At 34.9% G+C, this 7,405-nt stretch overlaps 1 protein-coding gene across 2 annotated transcripts in view; it reads right to left on the bottom strand.

The window, feature by feature from the left end:
• Positions 1–7,405, bottom strand: part of LOC106868417 (tubulin monoglycylase TTLL3) — a 110,671-nt gene that overhangs the window by 97,001 nt on the left and 6,265 nt on the right. The window contains exon 1 of one of the 2 annotated variants that reach the window (XM_052966487.1): positions 1,260–1,331. The exons of the other annotated variant lie outside the window; for it this stretch is intronic. The gene's annotated coding sequence lies outside the window, so the exon portion shown is untranslated. Of the gene's footprint in view, positions 1–1,259; positions 1,332–7,405 lie in introns of those variants that run through there. 2 annotated transcript variants of the gene reach the window in all.

Below are 7,405 nucleotides of genomic sequence, written 5' to 3'. Positions count from 1 at the left end.
ATCAAGTGGCCAGCATGGGAATAAAAACCTTATAGGTAATAATTATCATTAAAATTATAATTAAGGGTATCTAAAAGATACCACCATGCTACAGATAGCAGTCAAAACTTGACTCTAAAACCACATCAAGTATTCATACAACACCAGGAGTAAAGTCTTTTCTCTTGTTGCTGTATGAATACTTGATGTGGTTTTAGAGTCAAGTTTTGACTGCTATCTCTAGTATGGTGGTATCTTTTAGACACCCTTAATTATAATTTGTATATATATATATTCATCATCATCACTGTCATCATTATTTAAAATCCAACTTTCTATGCTTGTTGGGGCAGATATTCAATGGTGGATGCCCTGCTTGTTGCCCACTTTCTCCTATTTCCAAGCAAGGTTATATTTTATGCATTTCACAGCAGACTAAAAGCAAAAAAACTCACTTGCATGACATTGATGCTGATTTAGAACAATTAGGTGATGTCTAGACAACAGTATATATAAGCACACACACACACACACATGTACATACATACATACATACATACATATATATATATGTATATGTATACACAGCGGATTTCTTTCATTTTCCATCTACCAAATCCACTCACAGGCTTTGGGGGCTAAAGTAGAAATCTGCATGGTTTGGAAACAAGCTTTCTAATCACATACCTATGTACCTTTTATATATATATATATACATACACACACACATACATTTATACATACATATATGCATGTATGCATACACACACACACATATATATACATGCACGTGTATACTTTTCTTATTTTGGCTCAACGCCAGTCACACACATATACATATAAGCCTAAATATAATGTTCTATGTATAGCTAACTTAAAGAGAGAACTCAATATAACCATAGAGTAACAATTTTGGAGGAGGATGGGGGTGTTACTAGAAAATTCAATACCTCACGATGGCTAGTAATTTCATCCCATAACAATAAATGTGTGTGAGTGTGTGTGTGTGTATGTGTGGGGGATTCGTGTGATAATTTTGTGAGGAAGTGAAATGATGTAATTGTGTTCTTACTGGCTTGTATCATTGTGTCTGTAATAATATTCTTTCACTTGAGAGTTGAATTATGTTTTCTAGCCACAAATATTTCATAACTATAATCATTTAAAACCATATCAAATGCTTATTTAAAATAAATGTAAATCTATAAATATATATACAAAACTGAAAAAGAAATCTAGTAATTCTTTCAATGGAAAACAAAAGGTAAGTTAGAAATTACCTGTGAATTATCACCTGCAAAATTGTTGCTAGTTGTTGGTGGGGAAAGGAAGTGGAAACTTAGCAACAGAAATTCCCACTAACCAAACATCCATCCACCCACTCTCACATGCTGTCAACTTTCTGGCCTTGTGTTATTTACATATTACTAGCCATCATCATTGCCAACAATTTTGCACCAAATTACTTATATACAGCAATCAATACTGATGTTTTTTTTTTTTTTCCGTCTGATACTTTAGTTTTTGTTGACAATATGTAAAGAAAATGTGAAGGATGTATTGATTTCTTTTGAATTAGACAAGATGTTTGATTCTGTAAGAGAGGAGTTTGCAATACTAAAATTATCTTTGTTTGTTATTGTTACTAATTTTATGATAAATATTTGGTTTGGTGGATGGTTGATTACTTAAACCAGCTTGCATGGGATTTAAATGTAGCTGGTAAGTTAATATTGGTGTACCTATGAATAAAACAGACAAAGCAAAGGTTGTGTTCATTTGCTATTTATAATAACACTCCTGCTCTAAAACATCATCACCATCTTTTCTCTTTCTCCTCTCTCTCTCTTCTCTCCAACTTGAGTACCCATGTATCTCCTTTACAGCAAGTTACTTGTTTCTGTCCTTCTATCATGGTTAAACCTCTCATCACCCAGCACAAAGCCACCTCCCCCAATACCACACCTCCTCTCTCAGCAGAGGGGGTTTTTGTCTTGCAAGTTACTTGGTGATCTCACTGGTGCTGGAGCCACATAAAAAGACACCAGTATACTCTGTAAACTGACTAGGATTAGGAAGGGCATCCAACCATAGAAACCATGCCAAAGCAGACAGTAGAGCTTAGTTTAATCCTGGGGCTTGCCAGCTCCTGTCAAACCATGTAACCCATGCCAGCAAGAAAGATGGATGTTAAATGATGATGATGATGATGATTACTTCAGTGCATTTTTTTCACTGCCATTATGAAATGTCATTGTAAAAACTCATTTGGGTGGGTGGGGGCACAGGCTTAGCCATGTAGAGACTCAAGTTGACAGAAGTCAACAAGGGTGACATAATCACAGTTTCAGGTTTCATCTTATTGCATGTCACTTTGGGCAAGCATCTGATGACGATGATGACAACTACCATGCCTTGAGAACTAAGACAAAATGAGCTGAATATCATATTAGCCCTTTTAATACTAATCCTTTCAAGAGGATTAGTATTAAGAGTTCTGGTTCTGATTGTCATGCAAAATGTATTTTAAAGCAATAATATTTCAATTCAAACCTTTCATCATAATTTTATGTAAGAATTTTTTGTTAACTTACAATTAATGATGATTTAATCCAAACTCCTGATTAATGATGAAAAATGTTATTTTGCTAAATAAACCCTTTCAAATTCTTGATTATTTTCTGAATTAATTGATATACATTGACAGTGAAGTATTTCGTGTTGCAAGACAGTGTGTGAGAGAGAATCGTGATGTTGTGGGAGAGAAATGTGTTCGCATGGATGATGGTACACTTGCACTAAACAAGGCTGCAAAGAAAGAGGTTCGGAGATGCCACTACGAAAGATTGCTCAATAATGAGAATGAATGGGAGAAAGAGGGTCTGCCGAATGTCGACCCAACAGAGGGACCAGTTATCCGAATTGACAGTACCATGGTAGATAAAGCAATTAAGAGTATGAAGACAAGGAAATCCCCTGGCCCATCAGGAATCACTGCAGAGATGCTCAAAATATCTGGTAGTGTCGGCTATAGCCTAGTCACCCGTATTGTTAACCAGGTGATACACGAAGGAGTGATACCCAATGACTAGTGTAGCAACACCATAGTCAACTGTTACAAAGGTAAAGGGGACGCTTTAGATACAAATAATTACAGAGGTATCAAGTTGTTAGATCAGATTATGAAAGTCACAGAGAGGGTCATAGCCCAACTAATTAGGGAACAAGTCAGCTTAGATGAGATGCAGTTTGGGTTCGTGCCACGGAAAAGCACCACTGATGCTATATTTCTGGTAAGACAGCTGCAGGAGAAATACCTAGCCAAGGATAAACCTCTGTACTTGGCTTTCGTTGACATGGAGAAAGCCTTTGACAGGGTCCCCCAATCCATTATCTGGTGGTCAATGAGGAAACTAGGGGTAGAAGAATGGTTAGTGAGGGCTGTGAGAGCCATGTACAGATCACTTAAAGTGGAAGGCCCAGGAAAAGTATTGAAGGCTGATCTCAGGACAACATTGCAATATTCATGGAAAATTTAAGGCAGCGAGCTGGCAGAATTGTTTGCACACCAAGCAAAATGTTTTGTGGCATTTCATGTTTTAAAGTTATGAGTTCAAATTCCGCTGAGATCAACTTTGCCTTTCATCCTTTCAGGGTTGATGAGATAAGTACCAGTTAAGCACTGTGGTTGATGTAATCGACCTACTTGCCTCCCCAAAAGTGCAGGCCTTGTGCTATAATTTGAAATCAATATTCATGGAGAATTTGAATTCAATATTGCAAGCTGACAAAATTTCCTTCATTTGCACAATGGACCAGTTTTATGCAAGATAATTCCCCCACAGACTGGGAGATCACACACAACAAAATACAAAGTGTGTAATATATATAATTCAATTATTGCATATATAATGCAAACGTAATTATTACATCATCATTTAATGTCCTTTTTTCATACTGGCATGGGTTGGATGATTTGACCGGTGTTGGTAAACTGGAGAGCTGCATCAGGCTCTGATTGTTTATTTTGGTATGGTTTCTATGGTTGGATACACTTCCTAATGCCAAATTACTTTACAGAATGTGCTGGGTTTTTCACATTGTACCTGCATGGGTGCTTTTATGTGGCATTAGCACGGGTGCTATTATATGATGCTGGCATGGGTGCTTTTATGTGGCACCAGCATGGGAGCTTTTTACATGGCACCAGCACAGGGCTCTTGCAGGCCAATCCTCTTCATCAGGGGGAGTGGCAGTAACGATTCTGCCATGAAGGCTGGGTCTTCTTAAGTATAGCAAGGCACCAGATATCTTGGTCCTTTGTCATCTCCTCCATAAGGCTCAGTGTCCTGAGGTCATCCTTCAGTACTTTGTCCAATGTCTTCCTGGGTCTCCTACTTCCACGAGTTCTATCCACTCTAAGTGATTGGCACATCTTTATGAATCTGTCTACATCCATCCACATCACATGAACAAAGCAGCACAGTCTTCTCTCTTGCACACAATCTATTTAAACTAAGATTATATTGTAATACAAACATACATATATATATATATATATATATATATATATATATATAGTACAACCCAAATTTTTAAGAATTCTTCTTCTTGTGTAGCTTAGGAGTAAATGATCCATAACCCAATACTGGTCCCCAGCCTGGTGGTTGAGAACCCCTGCCTTAAAGCATTATTTTCATCCCACTACACCATACTTCTTGAATTTTTCATATTGGCAACACACATTGCAATAATAAAATTTTTCAGGATACATTAAATTTTGTTAGTAAGAAAATATTGTATCACATGTCACCAGTCATGTGTTGAATGGCAGAGTTATCAGACCTTAAATATTCTTTACAGCCAAGTTGTTCTTAAAAACTGGTGAGATTTAACTTAATTTCATGACATAACTAGAAAGTACCAGTGACACAATTTGAAAACCTCTGCTTGACATACAAAATTCAAATGTCATTGAGGTCAATTCTACCTCAAGTCCATTCAAGAATCATTAAAATAAATACCAGTCACATACTGAGATCAATTCAACAGAGTAAACCCTACACCTGCCAGTTGTGGACTTGTAAGAAAATAATTATATAGTGTCATCCTTACATGTGGCTGTGAGATGTTCTGCCCATGGTACCTATCAACAGCAAAGTGGACTAATGTATCTGAGTTAAGTGTAACAACTGTGTATACAGTATATTGTTGTATATAAAGTATGTTGTATGTATAGTATACTGAACATGTATATCCTGTATTGTTGTATATAGGGTGTGGACATTAGGTGTTTTGGCCAGTAGTTCAACACCTTGTCCACTTGATGAGCTTCACCTCCCCTCTCTCTCTTTCTCTCTCTCTCTCTATATATATACATATGGTTAAGTTTAGAACATTAATATTCAGTTACCAATTTTATTCACCAACTTGTTACTAGTTACAAACAACTCTAAGTGTTGGTAGAGTATATGTCAAGATGTTGGTAGTATATATGTCAATAATTTCAAGCACACTTATGCACTTTTGGCCATTTCAGATGGAAATAAGTCACATTAATTTCAAACAAAAACATAACTTTTTAAATATTATGTCTAAGCACTTCTTTCATATTCTGTTGTGCCTGGGTAGAGTCATTCTCTTTTAATGCCTTATAATTTAACACACCCACTGGTAAAATTTCCATTCATTTACTTATTTATTTTTCTAAAATTTTCATTGTGTCTTGCAACCTTTTCAACAGTTGCTGAGTGTGTTAAATTATAAGGCACTAAAAGAGAATGACTCTCCCCAGACACAACAGAATATGCTTCAACACACGAACTCACATAAAGAATCTTGCAAACCAAATAACGAAACTTCTTTCATAATTACATCAATTACTTTTGTCTTTAGCTTCTTTAGTTTATCAGAAACTATACCCTTTTTGTACCTTTTAGGATTATCTTCCAAGCTAAACATGATAAAGTGTACTATTTCAGTGTACTGACCTTAAATAACAATTGCATTTTGGTAGAGCTATGAATTAAAACACAGTTATATTCATTTTTATTGTTATACTTGGGGATGGTCATATTTTGCCATTTAAACACATGCACTGTATGTTTGGTCTTTACTTCAACTTCATTATTATTGTTATTGTTTCTTTGTCAAAGCTCTTTCATCACACATCCTGTGATCTCTTCAGTGACTCTTTATCCCATGTGTCTCCTCTTGTTCTCCTTGGTTCATTTTCTCTTTCTGTGGTATGTATCTTTATTCTTATATTCACTTTTGTTTTACTTTTAATAATATTTGAATACTTAAAACAAAGTTCAGGAACCCTTCACTCTCAGGCAAAATTTCAGCTGCATCCAAATTTGAAACACCAGTTGTTGAAGATACTTGAAACCTTAATAATAAAGCAGTAATTTAATATAAGTTCTTTACCAATGAACTTGTGAAATTAAAGATCCATTATTTTTCTCAGCAAAGCAATCCCCCTCCCTATAGATTTTTATGTACTTTAAATTTGCCCATATACTAAAATGGTTTCCTACTCAATTATCAAAATCTTTCATCATACATATACAATCTAGTCACTAATATTCTATTCCAGTTATTTTATAATATAATAAAACTATTACAAAGTAAAATATAAACCAATAGAATGGTGTACATGTGTGTGTGCTTTATATGTTTATAACAACTCTTTAACAATTTCAGTTTCAACACACATGACCTCAGACCAAAGCTGCTTTGCAAATAAATAAAATTTCCTAAATAATCTAAAGGAATCTGCTACTAATTACACTGTGTAACATTATTTTTGTCTTTGAGTAGCAACTGTTATTTCCTATTTGCTCATCCCTAGAAAGTATGAAAAATGGCTAATATTTCCTTTAAACTTTGCTTTTTGTTACAATATTTATTCAAACACATGGCTATGATGCTTCCTGCTACTCCTGCTCATGATCAGAGATGCACATATTATCAGCTACTAAGGGACATGCTCAAGTGGTTAAGGTCATGCAACTGACAAGCAAATCTGTGATATTGAGCAGAATATTTGCTATAACGATATTTCTGCTTCAGCAACTCAGCACTGAATCTGTCTGAGATGTAATGGAAAATAGATCAGTTTTAAAACATTGATGTCCAAGTAAACAAAAGCAAAGTTTGAAGGGAATAGTAGTCATTTCCTTTGATTTCTAGATAGAAACAAATAAGAAATAACACTTACTGGCCAAAGACATTAAATAAATAAATTTTGTTACACAGTGTTATTTATAATAGTCTGCATTTCTAATCTCTTATTCAGAAATTTTATTTATGAGTAATTTATCAAAATTATATTAATTTATTTGAAATACCTAAAACCGTTCTTGAAATGGCAGAAATTTCAGTAATGTATAAAATTCAAATGTTGAAAAAAAAAAGGGGGGGG

Source organism: Octopus bimaculoides, chromosome 3, assembly GCF_001194135.2.
Source record: "Octopus bimaculoides isolate UCB-OBI-ISO-001 chromosome 3, ASM119413v2, whole genome shotgun sequence".
In the NCBI taxonomy this organism is placed as follows: domain Eukaryota; kingdom Metazoa; phylum Mollusca; class Cephalopoda; order Octopoda; family Octopodidae; genus Octopus; species Octopus bimaculoides.
Note: the sequence above shows the minus strand (reverse complement) of the source record. Positions and strands in the feature narration are given on the sequence as shown.